Source organism: Lolium rigidum, chromosome 4, assembly GCF_022539505.1.
Source record: "Lolium rigidum isolate FL_2022 chromosome 4, APGP_CSIRO_Lrig_0.1, whole genome shotgun sequence".
NCBI lineage: Eukaryota > Viridiplantae > Streptophyta > Magnoliopsida > Poales > Poaceae > Lolium > Lolium rigidum.
Window position 1 is genome coordinate 141,501,315 of NC_061511.1, and position 18,549 is coordinate 141,519,863.

The following is an 18,549-nucleotide window of genomic DNA, read 5'->3' on the forward strand; positions in this document are numbered from 1 at the left end:
GGTACCCCTTTGTGACACTTGGTTGAAACATATGTAATGCAACGATAATCCATGGAAATCCGAGCTAATTAGGACAAGGTGCGAGCACTATTAGTATTCGATGCATGAGGCTTGCAACTTATAGGAGGTTTTATGCATAATACATATGAATTATTACTACCGTTGACAAAACTGTTTCCATGTTTTCAAAATAAAAAGCTCTAGCACATGAGTAATCCCTGTTTCCCTCTGCGAAGGGCCATTCTTTTACTTTATGTTGAGTCAGTTTACCTACTTCTTCCTATCTTAGAAGCAAACACTTGTGTCAACTGTGTGCATTGATTCTTACATACTTGCTTATTTGCACTCATCATATTACTTTGTGTTGACAATTATCCATGAGATATACATGTTGAAAGTTGAAAGCAACTATTGAAACTTAAATCTTTCTTTGTGTTGCTTCAAAACCTTCTATTAAGAATCTATTGCTTTATGAGTTAACTCTTATGCAAAACTTGTCGATGCTTGTCTTGAAAGTATTATTCATGAAAAGTCTTTGCTATATGATTCAGTTGTTTAGTCATTATCTTTATCATTGCTTTGAATCACTTCATTCATCTCATATGCTTTACAATAGTATTGATCAAGATTATGATAGTAGCATGTCACTTCAGAAATTATCCTTGTTATTGTTTACCTACTCGAGGGTGAGTAGGAACTAAGCTTGGGTATGCTTGATACGTCTCAAACGCATCTATAATTTCTTATGTTCCATGCTAGTTTTATGACAATACTCACATGTTTTATATACACTTTATAATGATTTTATGCATTTTCCGGAACCAACCTATTAACAAGATGCCGAAGCGCCAGTTTCTGTTTTCTGTTGTTTTTGGTTTCAGAAATCCTACACAGGAAATATTCTCGGAATCGGACGAAACAAAAGCCCACGGTCTTATTTTCCACGGAGTCTTCCAGAACACCGAGGAGGAGACGAAGAGGGGCCACGAGGCGGCCACACCATAGGGGGCGCGGCCCCACTCCTGGCCGCGCCGCCATATGGGGTGGCCCCTCGGGACTCCACCGACATCGCCCCTTCGCCTATATATTCTCTCAGATGCGAAAACCCTAAATATATCGGTCTTCCTCCACGAAAAGTTACGTAGCCGCCGCCATCGCGAAGCCAAGTTCGGGGGACAGAAGTCTCTGTTCTGGCACGTCACCGGGACGGGGTAGTGCATGCCCCCGGAATCCATCTCCATCGACTCCATCGCCATCTTCATCGCCGTTGTTGTCTCCCATGATGAGGAGGGAGTAGTTCTCCCCCGAGGCTGAGGGCTCTACCGGTAGCTATGTGGTTCATCTCTCTCTCCCATGGTGTGATCTTTATGTGATCATGAGCTTTGTATCACTATTAATCTATGTGCTACTCTAGTGATGTTATTAAAGTAGTCTATTCCTCCTTCATGATGTAAAGAGGACGGCGTGTGCATCATGTAGTACTTGGCGTAGGCTATGGTTGTAATCTCTTGTGGATTATGAAGTTAACTATTACTATGATAGTATTGATGTGATCTATTCCCCTTTCATAGCTATTGTTGACAGTGTGTATGCTATGTTAGTACTCGGTCCAAATTGCAACGGTATTATCTTGGATTATGATTTGATGAGGATATCCCTATGAGTGGTGTTTGTCAAGTACTTGATGAACTTTGAGTGGAGCTTTCGTAGCCACTACGTGATGATTAGTGATTCCAATAGGAGAGTAAAGTAGCACAAGCGAAGTTTTTTAATCTAGTTGAATATGTAGATGTTGCTCTTGTCTATTATGCACTCTAGAGGTTACTTTAATATGAACTCCGGAGTTACCCTCCACGGTGTGATGGTGACAGTGTGCGCATCGTGTGTGATTCCTTTATGACGTTGTGGAGCTTGTTTACTCCGGCTTGAGGTGTGCTTTTGCAGCCCTACACAATGAATGATGTTTGTTATCCAACGAGTGTTTGAGAGTAGTATTTATTTATTCAGTTATGTGATCATTGTTGAGAGTGTCCACTAGTGAAAGTATGATCCCTAGGCCTTGTTTCTAAGCATTGAAATACCGTTTCCAACAAGTTCTGCTACATGTTTGCTTGCTGCCATTTTTATTTCAGATTGCAATTACTACTTATAATCATTCATATTACTTGTATTTTACTATCTCTTCGTCGAACTAGTGCACCTATACATCTGACAAGTGTATTAGGTGTGTTGGGGACACAAAAGACTTCTTGTATCTTAATTGCAGGGTTGCTTGAGAGGGATATCTTTGACTTCTACCTCCCTGAGTTCGATAAACCTTGGGTGATTCACTTAAGGGAAACTTACTGCTGTTCTACAAACCTCTGCTCTTGGAGGCCCAACACTGTCTACAGGAATAGAAGCGTGCGTAGACATCAATTTTTTCGCATCTTGAGACATATTTGTAATTTTTAGAAAATTTTCAATTTTAAAAAGTACCAGTCTTGTTTCACAAATTTCCAGTGTTGTGTCATAAAATCATGGTATTATTTCACATAATTTCAATCACCTTTACTAATTCCAAAATTTCATTCGTGTTTCATAAATCGTTCAAGTTTAAGAATTTCATGTTTTAACCTGATTTCATAAATTTATACTTTGTTTCAATAATGATCGTGTTTAGTTCCACAATTTTTTAAAAAAATTATAAGAATTTTTTCTGTGTCGTTCTGTTTAAACAATCGGAAAATACATTTGTACACCCAAGCATGGGTGTAGATGCTTTCACAACCATTGGATGCTTGAAGATTCGGATAAGATGCAAGGTGAGAGAAATCCGTTTCAGCAATTTCCCCCATTTATGCAAAGAAGGTGGGTCCCACCAGAAAAATCATAAAGCCACCTGACATGGCTTTTTCGGGCAGGAATCTCGGGCCAACTAGGCCGAGCGTGCCGTCCTCTCCTCCAGTCTCCCGACACAGAGACCTTCCCCCACCTCTGGTTGGATACAGATCAGGTGACATGCACCTTTTGCATGTCACCGTGTGACATGCGGTCTAAATCTAAATCTAAACATTGCGAAAAAATTTGAAAAAAAACATGCATGTTCACAGCACATATTAAGATAACCCCTAAAAATTTCAGATCAAAATTTGAAACATAGATCGAGAAAAAAAAAAGAGAAATCTATCATGAATAGTTCCCGAATTCAAATCTGAGTTTTTCTGTAGACTATTCACATCTGAGTTTCTCTTTTTTGTTTCTCGAAATATGTTTCGAATTTTGATCTAAAATTTTTAGAGGTTATCTTAATATGTGCTGTGAACATGCATAATTTTTTTTTCAGATTTTTTCGCAATATTTAAATTTGTATTTAGGCCGCATGTCACACGGTAACATGCAAAAGGTGCATGTCACCTGATCTGTGTCCCCCTCTCGTTCTTCTCGACCATCCTCTGCTCCACTCCTTCTTCTTCACGTATCATCCCTCCATTGCCAAGGCAAGCAGAAACAACCAAGTCGAGCGGTAGCGGACAGAAGCCACAAGAGAAAGAAAAGCTGGAGACAGCCAAGCCAAGCCATCCCCTCCATCTTCGTTCCCTGCAGGGACAGGCAAGCCGGGCTGCCTCTCTTTCTGCATATCAAGAAGTAACCAAAGGGGGGAGGTGACTGCCTAAAATTCCCTGCTGAAATATCGCTAGCCTTTTTCTCTACAGACCACTCGATGCCTTTCCATCCCCTGCGGCATGCTCCTCATTCTCCTAGCGCGCTTGCTGCGCGTGCCTGTCGTGGGCGGCGGCCCTGCAATTGCATCGGCGGCCGACGCGCTCGCCTCCGCAGGCGCCCATGCCTTCCAACTTGAGCGCAGTCTGCTGGGGACAGCCATGCGTCGTCGTTGACGAGTTCTCCATCCCGCTGGGCCTCGTCGACCCTACAGCGTCCTCGAGGTCGACACCGTATGTTAGAGATATATTTGGTATACGTACGGTTTGGGATAGATTAGGTGGGGATAGATTTGTTTCTTGTCCTCTACTCCAAGTCAGTCTCTTGTACTCCTATATATACTCGCCCATAAGGCTCAATAATACATCCAACATATTCCGTATATCTTTCTCCCTCTCTATCCTTCTTCATGGTATCAGAGCGGCACGCTCCTTGACCTAGCCGCCGCAAGGTTTCCGCGCCGCCCCCGGGGAGATCTACCTCCATGATCTACCCCGGGGGCCGCGCAATCCGTATGAGGGTTCGTTCGCCGATCCGTTGATCCGCTGCCCTCGAGTCTTTTTTTTTCCAATCTGTAGATTGGTTTTCTTTTTTGCTCCGCCGGTCGCTCGACCGACGTTTTCTTTCTGTTTTACCGATCATAGATCGGATTGAGTCGCCCATCGCCGTCGTACTCTTGCGCCTCTACTCCGACAACGGCATCGACCTGCACCGGCCATCGACCGCACGGCACAGCCGCATGCGCCGCACACGGGGCGCCCCTACGTGCGACGCCGCAGGCTGTCTCGCCCGCGCGGTCTCCATCGCTGGTCCGTCTTCGCCGTCATCGCCCGGGACTACATCGACAACGCCACCATCGACTCCGATCTACGCGTCGTCCACGCCATGGCACATGTAGCGCCGCCGTCAGTCTGATCAACCGACCCCGCGCACAACTACGCCAAGCAAGTTCCCGAGCACGCGCCTACCACCAATCGAGCAAAGGGTTGCCGCCGCGTCGCCCCTTCGGGCCACAGCGTTGCCGCCTTTGGTCCACGCCGCTAGCCGCTGCCGCGCCGGCCGCCCCGGTCACTAGGCCGCTGCGCGCCGGCTGCCCCGGTCGCTTGGCCGGCTACACCGGCTGCCGCGCCGGCTGCCCCTCCACGACCTCGTCCTAGACCCCTGCCGCACCCTCTACTGCGGCTACAGCTACGCCGCCCCCTCGGGCCGTGCCGTTGTTGCACGCGGTCGCCTTCGCCGTTCCCCGCGCGTCGATGTCCGAGGCCACCATAGCGCCGCCCCTCCGGCGCGGGTCGCCTCCATCCGCGCATGGTCTTCGTCACGCCGCTGGGTCTTCCTCGCCTACTTCGTGTACCGCCGCCGCGCGCCCACCCCAGGTCGCCGCTGGGCTCGCCAACCACTTCAGGTCGCGCTGGGCTCGCCGACCACCACAACGCCCGTCTAGGCGTCCAGCGTGACCACCCCTGGCACCGCTGGATTAGCAGCCTTCTACGTCTCCAACCATCTCGACTTCGTCGCCCGTGCCATCGTCTCGCCCCCGTCTACACCACCTGCTACTCTACTCTGAGAACCGCGGGCAGCGTCGGCATCTCCGTTGATCTGCGACCGCAACGCTTCCGGAGGCCTCCTCTGCTATTCCCTCTGACACGGCGATAAGTTCATGATGGTCCCTGCCCCTCGCAATGCCCGGTACTGGCAACACCGGAAGTGCCTTCGTCCCCGACACGTTCCCGAGTCTGGCAAACTCGCGCCGGACGTCCCGTCTTCATCGGCTTCGACAACGTCTTCTTCGGCATCGCCTCTACGACTGTCTCGACCGCGTCACCGACTTCTTCTATGTGTACTCGGTTCTGGCAAAACCGAAGTATGTCTTCGTCCCCGACGTGCGCCTGGTTCTGGCAAAACTAGGGCAGCACCTCGTCCTCGACGGCTCGGACTGCATCGACTTCGGCATCGACAAACTCCACGAGTGCCTCGACGCGTCTCCGTCACTCTCCTCGCGCACTACGCGCTTGCGGCTACATCGACACCGGTACCCGCCCACGACATCGACCACGGCAATCCCTCGCGCGGCTCCATCGTTCAAGTTGCAGCACCCACGCTCTCGGCTACCTCGACATCGGCATAAAGGGCTACCACCTCGCTTGCGCCTCACCAGCCTCCTCTCCAGTCCAAGCATCTGCGACGCAACTCCGTCCACGACGTTCCCGCTACGACTGCGGGGGAGTGTCAGCCTTCTGGGGTCCACTTCGATTTATCTCCAGTCTGACCGTCCGCGACGCTACTGTTGTTCACGTCACTACCGCTACGACTGCGGGGGAGTGTTAGAGATATATTTGGTATACGTACGGTTAGGGATAGATTAGGTAGGGATAGATTTGTTTCTTGTCCTCTACTCTAAGTCGGTCTCTTGTACTCCTATATATACTCGCCCATGAGGCTCAATAATACATCCAACATATTCTGTATATCTTTCTCCCTCTCTATCCTTCTTCACCGGTCGTCCGCGCAGATGCCCCTAACATCAGGATCGCGCGAGAGATGGCATACGAAAACAGACCAAAATTCCTGGTATATGGAGAGCCACTAGCGCCAGCACCAGCACCAGCGACCTCTGCCAGCCAGCTTGCGAGATGCTGAGGAGTGCACGAAAAACATGTTTATGTATTTCGTTACGATTAGAAACAGACTTTCCATTCGGGAAAAAAAAAAAAAAAAAAAAAAAAAAAACAGACTCTGTTCATGATTTTGTTTCAGAATTTTTGTATCCATGAGTTTTATTTGTTTTCTTCACATCATCACATATTACTTCCAGTCTAAACTCTGCTGATAAAACAACGAATTGGGAACTCAAAGCATGGCGGCCTGTACACATCGGCGGGACAGGAGCCATGGCGTAGTCTTCACACGAGCAAGAAGACGACTCCATGAATTCGAACACAGGAAGAGCCATATAGTGTACTAACCCATACATAAAACAAGAGGGGCACCACAATATTAAATCATGGATACAAAAATTCTGAATACATTTTTGATCGGCGAAACGCTCGGTCGGCGCGGAGCACACGCCCGACGGCGGCGCGCACGGCCGGATTCTTTATCTCGTCGAGAACGCCGGTGCGGATGGACCGGCACAGGGAGCGTTAGCGCTTCTCAAGGAAGTGGATGGTGCGGACGAACCCTGAGGCGAAGACGGCGCCGACGCAGTGCACCAGACCGCAGAGGAGCTGCGTGTACATGTTCTGATACACGCGTCCACGCACAGGATGGCCTCGCCGGGGCTGGTGTGCACCGTGTACAGTTGCGACCGCCGGTCCATCTCCTCCATGATCGCCGGCATCAGCTTCCTCTCCCCTCCTGACATGCCTAAGCTGCGCGTACGTGAATTAACTTTGAGAAACTTTCATGGAGCAATAGGTGACATAGAGTTTTCAAACCCTCCGAGGAACTCACCGGTGGGCTTGTCGGAGAGCATGGCAGTGCGGATGACGTCGGGCAGGATTTCCTTGTAGGTGGTCAGGGGCTTGCCGGCGGAACGCCTCGTCGACGACGGGTGCGGCGCCCGAGATGCCGATGCGCCGCAGCTACTCGGCCGGCGCGTTCTGCTCCAACATCTGTGCCAGCAGCCAGCACGCGTCGACGCATTTGCCCCGCTCACGCCATCACGTGCTCAATGGGGCCTCGGGTCGCGTCGTCCCCCATGAGTCGGCGACAGGCATACGGAGCAGCCGCACCGGCGGCTACAGGTAGGTGGACCAGCCGGGCCAACGGGTAAAGGCAGGCGGAGAGCCGCGCCGGCGCAGGCGCGGTGTGGATGGCTCGCTGGCGACAGCGCACGGCTACAGCGTACTGTACCCGCGCCTCGGTGGTGCGGTCTGGACGGCTCGCTGGCGACGGCGACGATGTACTGTACCTGCGTGGTTGCGCGTCGGCGACGCGGTGTAGACGGCTCGGTGGCGACGGCGACGGCAACGGCAACGGCGTACGACAACGTCGTACTATGCCTGCGCGTCCGCGGCGTAGACGGCTCTACTGCACGCCTCCCGAAGGCCAGGTGGAGTTGGCTGGTACGCCGGAGCTCTCGCCGCACCTAGAGAAGATGGCCGGCGCGGAGGAAAATGAGAAGTCGCTGCACGCCGGAGCAGTTGCCACCCCCGGGGGAGATGGCCGGGGTAAATCAAGGATCTTTGCAGCTGCATCAAGAGGAATACATGCAGAGAGGTTGGGATGGAGAACCGAGCCCCTACTAATTTCTAGACAAAGTCAGCGCGTCTCTGCTGTGGCTGTCCCTGACATGAATAGCCATGGACCCTGTTAGGCAGCAAAAAGCCAGGAGAAAAGAAGCTAGTGATGGGACATGGAAATAAGAGATGTGGAGTAAAATGTTCCATCCAGCTACACTTTGCCCACTTGACAGAGAACAGCGCGCGTGAATCTCAAAATTAGGTTGGATGGTGGATTCTACTCCGGTACATACCGGCTCCTTTAAAAACGCCGTTCCAGCCATGGTATAATGAGACTATTGGACTCAAGATAGGATAGCAATACAATTGCAGAGCTGGGAATCTACTAACCACAAGGGCGTTAAGAGAACTTTTACTGGACTCGAAACAGCTAGTGCACGTCAAATTTGATAAAATGTTACCTAAGAGTGCTTATGGCTCAAGGTAAGGTACCGATCAACAAGTCAATAACTGACGGTTGCTTTCGAGCAGCACTTCCATTCGAGGAATCACTGCTCTCTAGTCAACCTATCCAGAACTAGCTTTCCTTATTTAATGAAGTCCTCCCAAGGTCGGATACTTATTTATTATCTACCCCAACCCCTTAGCAAAGGGGCTCCAGCTCATAGATTTTGGCTTTGGCACTTGCAGTGGGCCCGGGCACTGTGGCACTCCGTGGGTTCAAACCTAATGTTGCTATCGAGTACTGTTGCATGAAAACTCAACTCGAATTTGCATAAAGAGGTGATCGAGAATACCCTCTGGGTTTGTTGATTCCCACATTAGCGGAAACCAATACTTGAATTTCATCGCATTGGAATTCAAGGAATGTTTCAGGATTTTGTCACCAATCAGACATAGGCTCACAAACACTAACTATATGCGATAGTGTGCTGGGGAGCGCTACTCCGACCAGGATTCCGATTCCATACCAGGAGGATCTGCTGGAGAATCAAGGGTCCATTCCAATAGACATAGTGCAAGAGAAGAGAATTGGGTGACTTGAATATGCAGCAATTTGCCCGGCTATGGATAGGCAGGCATTCCTTTCTATGGGCCAGGTTCTGTTCTCGAAATAGCATAAGTGATCCTGCGAAACCGGCGATGCCAGACCAGACGAGAAAGCTTACTTTCACAAGCATAGCAATCCCAAATCAATAGAGAAATAGAGAGTTTGACTCAGCCATTCCAGATAAATAGTGTTAGCCGTAGCCATTCTAGTCATTCCAAGCTGAAGGCAAAGATAATCGAATGCTGGAAGATATTTATATATATATATATATATCTTTTCTTCACTATTCTTTTCCAAAAAGTCCAATCAACTAGTTCTAGTTGTTTTGCCTTTTCTTTATTCCTGTGTTCGGTAACCCGAACGGAGCCTTCCTTTAATTGTCAAGTTCCCGGAGGGACTTGTCCAATTGTGTGATATTACTTCCTGTGGAAAGGGATTTCCACTATACTAAAGTTTCCAATTTGGCCTGTTCATTTTTTGACAAGTCTTTCACTATAGCAGAAAAGTAAGTTTACAGATTACAGTAGCCGAGTTTGATTCAGTAGCTAGTAACGAGTTGGCAAAGACAGGCTTGGAAAGTGAGTGGGTTGACTGACAATCCGACTGCAAGAGTAGAAGATCCAAGTTGTAAGAAGTAAATCGTACGAATCGTAGCAATCTGAACCTTAGACTGGTCTACTTCAAATGTGGCTAGCTGGTAGCCTAGCAGTAACGAAATTCCCGAGCTTTCCCTAGCAGTAAGTCGGGTAACAAATCTTTCTTGGCACGTGCCCCTGCTCCTGGTCTTCGAACTAGTCATTAATGGTCGGCAACATAGGTACCCTTTTTCGGTATGCGTTGCGAACACTTGCATTTTTAGCGTCTCATCTTCTCTGGAGAAGCTCAAATCGAACGGATAGAGCAGATGGTCCAACTACAGAACTTCTTCTTTTTCATTACTTCCATGGTCGTGCCCCGTGGCACGGCAGCACCCGTACTATTGAAATGGTTCGTCAGTAGAGATGTTCCCACTGGTGCCTCTTCTTCCAATGGTACTATAATTCCTATTCCTATCCCTTTATTCCCTATCGGGTGAATGACCAGATCGAGATAAGTTGGCCTTCTCTGAATCTATCCCACAATGATCCGCAGAAGCAAATAGCATTTCCTATTGATTTGTCCCCTGGACTATTGTACCACCCACGGCGAGGGGTAAGCGTCATTAAGAAGAAATAGGATCCGCGGGTAGTTCCTCAGAATTGGAGTCATTTGTAGACTGGACGTGTTGTTAAGTTGAGTAGACTGTGTATATGGGAGTGGGTCATCTTGTTTCCTATTCATTGGAAGCTACATAAAGCATCCCTATATTAAGATGAAGTAAGAAAGCATCAGTCCTCTTATTTTCTGTCCTCTATGAAAGAATGTAGCTCGCTCTTTCAACCCGGGGCCCCCTCTGGGGAACTGTGTGGTGTCATAGTAGGAATCACCCCTTTCTTCTCAGATGGTATAGATCCAGTATATTGGTCAAGGCAGCTTGCTCCAATCATGCTTTGTTTATTGAATGAAGAGTTCACTCGTAGAAATGTCCGTTCTTTCCTTTGAGTCATATCCGTAAGAAAAGAAATGAAGGTAATCAAGTGGTAGAGCCATCGACATATGAAGAAGCACTTAACCCGTGCTCAACCGACCCATCTAGCTTTAGCTTGAGTATGATGGAATGAAGCCCTTCTTCCAATTGAAATTGAGATGGAATTCCTATATTATATTCATGATTACCTATCTTTCTATCAGAAGCTTGCTTCACCACTACTCTATATACTGGTATAACTACCTTTCATGAAAGGGTTGATTGATCTATCTGTGTTGATATTTTGAATCATCCGAAGATTGGGGATAATCAGGATTCCATGGTTTGGGTGGTACAATTCGGGTTAGATGGAGATTTATAAGATCTATCCTCGGTTCCTTCAGTCATTAACCGCTTAGTTAAAATTCGGCTTTAGGTTATTCCTTCTCGGACCTAACGTCTCCATCACTACTAATAAGGCCACTTTCTTTTGTATCGGGCCATCAAAACGCAACGCAGTAGAAACAGATAGCTGAGTAGGGAGTGCGGAGAATGAGATAATAGCATCGGGGTCGTGGAACTTAGAATCTTGCTTTAGGCACCTCCACTTAGCTCATCTAGAAGAACTTCGATCACCGGCATCGGAAATTTCTTTTTGATGGTAATAGATACTTAATAGAAGAATCTCACAAAATGGCCCTTTCTCAGGATGGATTTATTGATTCAACTCATCTAGATGATGATCTGTACCTAGTAACCTATAAAATCGAAACTTTGACTTCTATATTCCACTCAGTCTTTCCCTTAAGATCTCTGCTGTTGGAGATAGCGTGGGCGGGAGCATAGATTCAACTTCAATATATATAGCTAACTATACAGATCTTGCCACTATCACTTTTCCATATCTTTCACCCCCTTAGAGCATCTCCAGCCGCGTCCCCCAAACCCCAAACCGCGCCGGATTGAGCGTTTGGGGGACGTGTTTCGTTCGTGCCGCCTTTGGGGGACGTCGCTCCCCAGTCGCGTCCCCCAAACAAAAATTCGGAAATTTTAAACTTAACGAGATTCGACTAAGATTCGTCCAAACTTACAAGATTCGAACGAAATTTGACTAAATTTAAACTAAACCTAATCTAGAACCACTTGCGGCGGCCGGAGGCGTCGTAGTACTGCTGGAAGTTGTACATATCGTCGGTGACGACCTCCTGCTTGACGCGCTCGCCGACGGGCTCGTCGACAGGCTCGTCCTTCACCGCGCCGCTTGGTCCTGCCTCGTCGTCATCGGTGAGGTCCACCAGCGGCTTGCCGGAGTCGCGGATGGACAAGGCGATCGCCGCGTCGAGGTCGCCCCTCCAGGCGTCCTTGTCGTTCATGGACACCAAGAACGCCGCCCGCAGACCTGGGCAGTCCTCGGGGTCGTCGCTGCTCGGCGATGAGCCGCTGCTGCCGCTCATACTCCGCCGGCAGCGCCGCTGCGCGCGCTTCCTCCGGCTCTTCCTTCACCTCCGGCTTCGGGATGATGACGGCGCCGCCGCGCCTCCCTTGCTGCCGCCGGCTGCCGCTGCCGCTGCCGCCACGCCTCGTGTTGACGGGCGTCGTCGGCTCCTCCTTCACCTCCCGTTTGGGAACGGTGTACGGCGCCGACCGGTAAGACGAGGACGGCGTCGATCGCGCCGGTCCTGAGGAAGAAGAGTGCGAGGAGGACGAGTACGACGTCCTCCTCGGCTGCCATTGAGGAGATGGCGGCGGCGACGACGGCATCTCCAGCCTTGGAGCGCCGTTGCGGATGCCGCGGATGACGTTGTCGAGGGTGCGCCCCGGAACGCCCCAGAACAGGGCGTGGCCGTCCTTGTTCCAGCTGTTGGGGCCGCCGACGAGGTTCTCGGTGATGTGCATCTCGACGTCGTACTTGGCCTTGAAGTACGTGGCCCACCAGGCGTCGTTGCCCTTGGCCGCCCATGTCGGATCTGCCCGCTCCTCGGCGGTGAGTTGAGCCCGCCGGGCCTTGATGGCGTCCCTCCATTGATCCGTGTCCGGCTTCGGCGGCGGCGGGATGCCAATGCCGTTCACGGCCATCTTCCGGCCCGCCGGCCGCGCGCGCCCGCATGTCCGGCGGGACCGGATACCGGCGTGGTACGGCGCCCACGCCCGCGCCACGGTGAGGCTGCCGCGGCCGAAGCCGTTCGCCGCGGCGATCTTGCGGGAGGACGAGGTCGACATTTTTTTGGAGCGGCGAGGAGAAGATCTGGGAGGGGGGAGGCGGCGGCGATTGTGATGAGCGGCGAGAACTGCAGGGCGTCTTAAAACAGCGGCAGCAACGGGTGGTTGCACGCAATAACTCCGGCGCGAACAGCCACGCGGCCATGCACGACGAGACGCGTCCCTGCGTCGCCTGGAAAAACAGGGACGCCATTAACATCGCTTGACCAAAGGTAGGCGACGGGGTTTTAGCCTTCCGTGCCGCTGACGCGTCGGCCCCGCCACTCCCGCCTCGCGGGGGCGCGCCGGACAAAAATGGGCTTTGGAGGACGGCAGGTGGAACGCATTTTCCGTCCGGCGCGCCCCAAATCCCTTTGGGGACGTGGCTGGAGATGCTCTTACTCTTACTAAATACGTAGTAGGTCCTTGCTCTCGCCTCGGGCAGAGTTTTCTCATAGCCCTTCCTTTTGGGAATTGAACCCCGTGCCTTCTGATCAAAAGCAGATTTCGTTGAGAAGATGTAATGGTTGTCGGGGATGATTTTACTTCTTTTTACAAAATGATTTCACAGTTGCTAATACATAAATTAAGGAAAGCTGAAACAGAGCACTACTAGCACCATCCTCAGGACCATATCCTTCAATTCACGAGTGAAGAAGTCAGATTCTGATTCTCTGCCCGGTTGAATAAACCATATTATTCCTGAGCTGGTGCTGTATCTTTCAATTCCAGATCCGCCAGCTTGTCCGATCCCCCAAATATTTCACGCAGTTTATACCCAATCACAGATCCCAGCACGATTGCCCCCGTAAAACCCACAAAATCATTCAGCCTCTTCGAAAACCGCTTCGAGCGCCTGCATGTGTCCATGACATGAAATAGACCTTGTTAGCAAATTGTTGCAAGAGAAAGGGAGCGCGAAACAGACATCATATATGTTGGACGAAGTGGGTACCACAAGGGGTCAGCAGGCCTAGGCTCGATCTGCACGGCGAGCTGCTGGAGCATACGTATGTTCTGAAAGCCTGCCTTGGTCAGGCGAGTGTCGTATTGCCGTTCCATGTTTGCAATCAGAGTGAAGAGCTCTTCCTTCTTATTTTTGATCTCCTTCCATGCGTACATCTTCCCAAGCTGGCCATACGAACAAGATATAAGTTCATTTTACTAAGCACTGGGTGGTAAGAAACTCATAGCACGGTGATTCCACGAATCTGCTGTATCCAGCTTAGTACTCCATCCGTTCCTAAAAAAAAGCTTCTCAACTTTATCTAGATATGGAGGTATATAGACATGTTTTAGCTATAGATACATCCTATCTAGAAAAAGTTAAGAAGATTTTTTTTTTGGAACGGAGGGAGTACTAAGTTGGATACAGCAGATTCATCACCACTACTAATAAAAGACCCAGAGGGTCTGATCCAAACGATCTAGACCGTACAATCAAAAAATCGAACGCACCACAGCTTCTCCGTGTTTGACGGAGCGGACCACACCCACGTCGCGCTAATTTAGCGTTAAAAGAGGACTGAACTGACGAGTCTGGAATAGCCCCCCGTTTTCTCCCAACTGCACGGCCGCACGTCCCCAGCGCCGCTGTCGCCGCCTCCAGTCACCAGGTCGGCCGTTGCGCGCCCACAGGCAGACGGCCGCCGGATCGTCCGTCCCCTGATCCATCGTTTAAATCGAGTCCTACAAGGCTACAAGCAGGCAGCAGGGATCGCGGCCGCTTTACGACGCTCGCCGGCAACCAGGCTCCGCCATCGCCTTGGCCGAGCAGCTCCGTCGCCTCCACCTGGCGACCATGTTGGCGATTACAGCGCGTCCAGCCTATTCGGCCGAGAAGCAAGCGGTGCTGCTGAACAGCATCTCCAATCGTTCTTCTCGATGTGCTCCTCATGAGGTAGATACTTTACAGGTCTGGTTGTCGTTTTGTTTTTCATTCTTATTACTCCATTGTTTCTTGGATTGACGCGATTGAGTGTCCAACTGGCCATACATCTGCTGATTTGCTTTGCTAGAGGCACACATATATGTTTAGGTATAGTTGTCCTAGCCTTGATGGAAAATTCACACGAGTTTGTCCCGCAGCTATTATTTGGAGTTTTTTTTTTTTTGTTCAAGCTATAGTTAGCGCTGACATTTCATTGTTCTTTCTGAATCGATGCACTGTTTCAACATTTGCGTGGATGGATACTAGAATGCTTGGTAATCCATTGAGGAATGACACTGCGGGAGCAAGCAGCACATTATGATATCAGCGGCTTTGACAAAGACTAATCAGGCTCCAAAACTGAAAGCATGGGCGTCTATTATACTTGTTTGATTAAGTGCAGCACACATCTCCCCCGCAAAGAAAATTGCACCACATGTCAGTTAATGATTAACAGATCAAATGTATATGTACTAGCTAGGTTGCTGCCAATTTTTCTGTCATTCAAAATTTAATCACAGGATACCTTTTAATCCTGCAGGTTCGAGTACATGCACGAAGCATATGACAAGTGAAGTATAGGAAAATATTCACCATTAGAGAAGAAAAGGAGGATCGCTGGTTGCAATGTTGGCCACCCTGCCTAGAAGACCCATATATTTCACTTGCATCGAAGTCAAATTCAGCATGTCTACTTGATAACGAATCATGCTTCTACAAAGGACATAATTGATCTGAAATATCGATAATATTTAATTTCCATAGGTACCATATAGTCTCATTGTTTGTTATGTTTTCATATTGAAATCTTGTGTTGAAACTTGAATAAGATGTAGACCTCTTTTTTTCCTGAAGACACAAGTCTACAACTTCTTTAGTCTCTTTTTTTATTGTTGTTTTCTCCTTTTTGCACTTCTGATTGTTAGTTCTGTATTGCACAATTCATGTCTATCAAATATTCTCATTCTCATTTTCAGGTTCTTGATGGATAGAGTTTTAACCTTATTTTCTACTATTGTGATTTACACAACCACGAGCCGACAGCAGTCCTCCATGTGTTGCGCCGCCGAATCAGCCACTGTCTATAGGTGTCCTGATGTGCTTTTTCTCTGGGATTGAACAAGCGTTGAGTTGGGGTTCGTCAAAGTATCAAATGTTTGGTATGCTCTTGTTCATGCTTGAGATTCTTTTTGGTGATTTTGCGGGAGAAACCAAATGAGAGCCCAACAAATTTTGGTAATAGGGAAAAAGGATATATTTCTAAGCTGTAACATTTGGGGGAGATAAGTTGTAGTTACATAGACTTTGTTATCATATTTTCATGTAACCTGTAACAGCCCAGCCACGATTTATGCTTGGGAGGAGATAAATGGGTTCTGACTTCTGAGAAGGTGTTATTGTGCTTTTCATTTTGGATTTCTTCATGGTAAACTGTAACCGCCCAACCAAGATTAAAATGAACACCAAGCTCAACACACTTATGAGCAACATATATTATGGAATGAGGGCTGCACTGGTCCCATCATATGTTCATCCATATCTCTGCTACAAATTATAATCCCAGCCTGGTAAGATTGAAATATCTTCCTTTGCTGCATCCAAGCAATGAAATACCAGCATGGCTGTAGACATCATAAAGCTACGGTAGATACTGATGCAGCAATTTTTTACACCCTCTCCTCATTATGGCTGATAGGGAGGAATACTAATTAACATGTCACGTGTCCATCCCACAAAAAATTGTATTTCAATCCTATGTGCCATCTGCGAGTGATATTCCTTATTGAATACTGCATGACTAAGATCTTTTTTCTGTGATATAGTGTTAACCTCTCACTTTGAGAATTCCTATTGCTATTTGTTGGTATTAACAATACCTTCTTAGAATTGCTATTCGTAGTTTTTATAAACACCTGTTTAGAATCACTACTGAATAAGACATTAAGACCTATGCAGTATCTCAGTTTTTTAATACCTAAGGAAACTATAATTTGCTGCAAGGAATATATCTCTTGCTAGGGTAGTACACTGGATGAACACATGTCGTTTCTTAGAGACTGATGCTACTGATTTCTTGCTTTTCACTATTGGAATTTAGATATATGATTCCAAGAACAATTTGAGTCTCATATCATACAAACTATTATTGTTTTCACTAAATTACCTGTAGGATTTGATGTAAAATTTGAAGTCAACGCTGAAGATTTGTAAGATCCCTCAACTGCACCTCTCCTTCGCCGCCGCGCTGCAGCCTCAGTGTTCCGCAGGGTGGGGGGCTGCACAAGCACATAGACTGCTTACAATGTAATGGTGATAATTTTGTCCAGTAGTTCTGAAGTACTGAAGTGGATAAAATTATGGGTATGAAATTATGATTATTCGATGTCTTGGTTTGGTATTACCGCTTGATAGTATTGAAATTGTTGTGAAGTAGTGAGAAACTGAGTGTTAGTCTTATAGGAATCGTGTCAAGATTCTCTTGAAGGACTTGAAAAATGAGCAATGGACATTCAAATGCAAATTTATCCATGTCTGAACCCTGGACTTATGTTCTGGACTTCTCTTTTAGTTGTCAGATGTCAAAGGCGCAGAAGAACAAATCCATTGCACAATCTTGCTCTTCTGATGGTGATTTGAGGCTCCTATCCCTTCATTTCAATTAACAGAATCTATTACAATGTACATCGTGTTATTGTCTAGCAATCTTAAGAAGCAGCTTACAAACAGTTTAGCCATTTGAAAAAAAGCTATGCCTTAATTATTGTGTTGTTGTTGCATATACCTTGCCTTACTTCATGTCAACCCATATGGTGGTGATACCTGTTTTTAATCTGGATTATCGACAGTGTATGGATGTTGTTGATTTTATCAAATCTGATAGAATGCTTCATGTGTTGTACATGAACCTTGATGCATAACTGTTGCATGAGGGCCACATCAATGCTCTGCTGGGGTTATATGCTGCACTTTGTAAGAGCTTGCATCTAGGGATGAAAAATGCACATCAATAGGTAATTGATTTTATTCTTCTTTATGATTTGATAATTATGAGCATCTCCTAATGTTAAGCTCTTAGTACTATTTTTAGATAAATTTTCACTGTAGTTAAGAGTTATTTCTTTGGTAAGGCTAAACTTACAAAAGTACGGCGGGAGTTGCTTACTCCTAAAACCAATGATTGTGATGGTGGTTTTTCTGATGGGGGACTGACAATATTTGGAGATGCACTTGTTGTTTTGTGGGGGTTTCCTTCGGTTTGGGAAATCAACATTGTCGAAAATGGTGAGATGAACCTTTTCAAGGGCTGCATTAGTTCGGATCATTGAGGCGAGCTTTGTTGAGCCAGGGAGAGTGGTGACGAGGGTGGCTGAATGAGCGAGGACGTAGCGAGGAACCTGATATGATGTGCTCGTAAGAAGACAATGAGATGTGGCAAGGAACAGTAGGAAGGGGTTCAGGGAGTAAGTAGGTAAAATACTGCAACTACGGCCATGTTTTTTGTAACCTACATTAAATCCTTATCCATTGGATCTGGTTATTACGAATGGACAAGATTGATTGTGTTAAAGCAGAGTGGTGCTTCTCTATATTGTGTCAAAGCAAAATTATGCACATGGCTGCAAATGGTTGCTCCAATCCTAATCATTGCACACACATGATGGCAAACATGTGGATTGACATATCTAAGCTTTACATATTTAAATTTTGAATTTGAGATATGCATTTAAATTTTATATTTGAGATGTGCATTGGACGTGGTCTATTCAAAATGGTTGCTCCAATCCAAATCATTGCATAACAGGATAGGAAATCTGTGGATTGACATATGCTAGCTTTGCGTGTTCAAACTTTGAATTTGAGACATGCATACAAGTTTCAATTTGAGACGTGCATTGCACGTGCAAGCTTACTAGTGGATACAAACACTGCATGCAAC

The 18,549-nt window shown here is 47.7% G+C and overlaps 1 long non-coding RNA gene across 1 annotated transcript; it reads left to right on the forward strand.

Annotated features, from left to right (window-relative positions):
• The first annotated feature begins 15,218 nt into the window (after window positions 1-15,218).
• Window positions 15,219-18,216, forward strand: LOC124650138. Its single transcript, XR_006986887.1, has 3 exons — window positions 15,219-15,377; window positions 15,701-15,772; window positions 17,189-18,216. It is a non-coding gene; the product is annotated as an uncharacterized LOC124650138 (long non-coding RNA).
• Window positions 18,217-18,549: the final 333 nt, after the last annotated feature.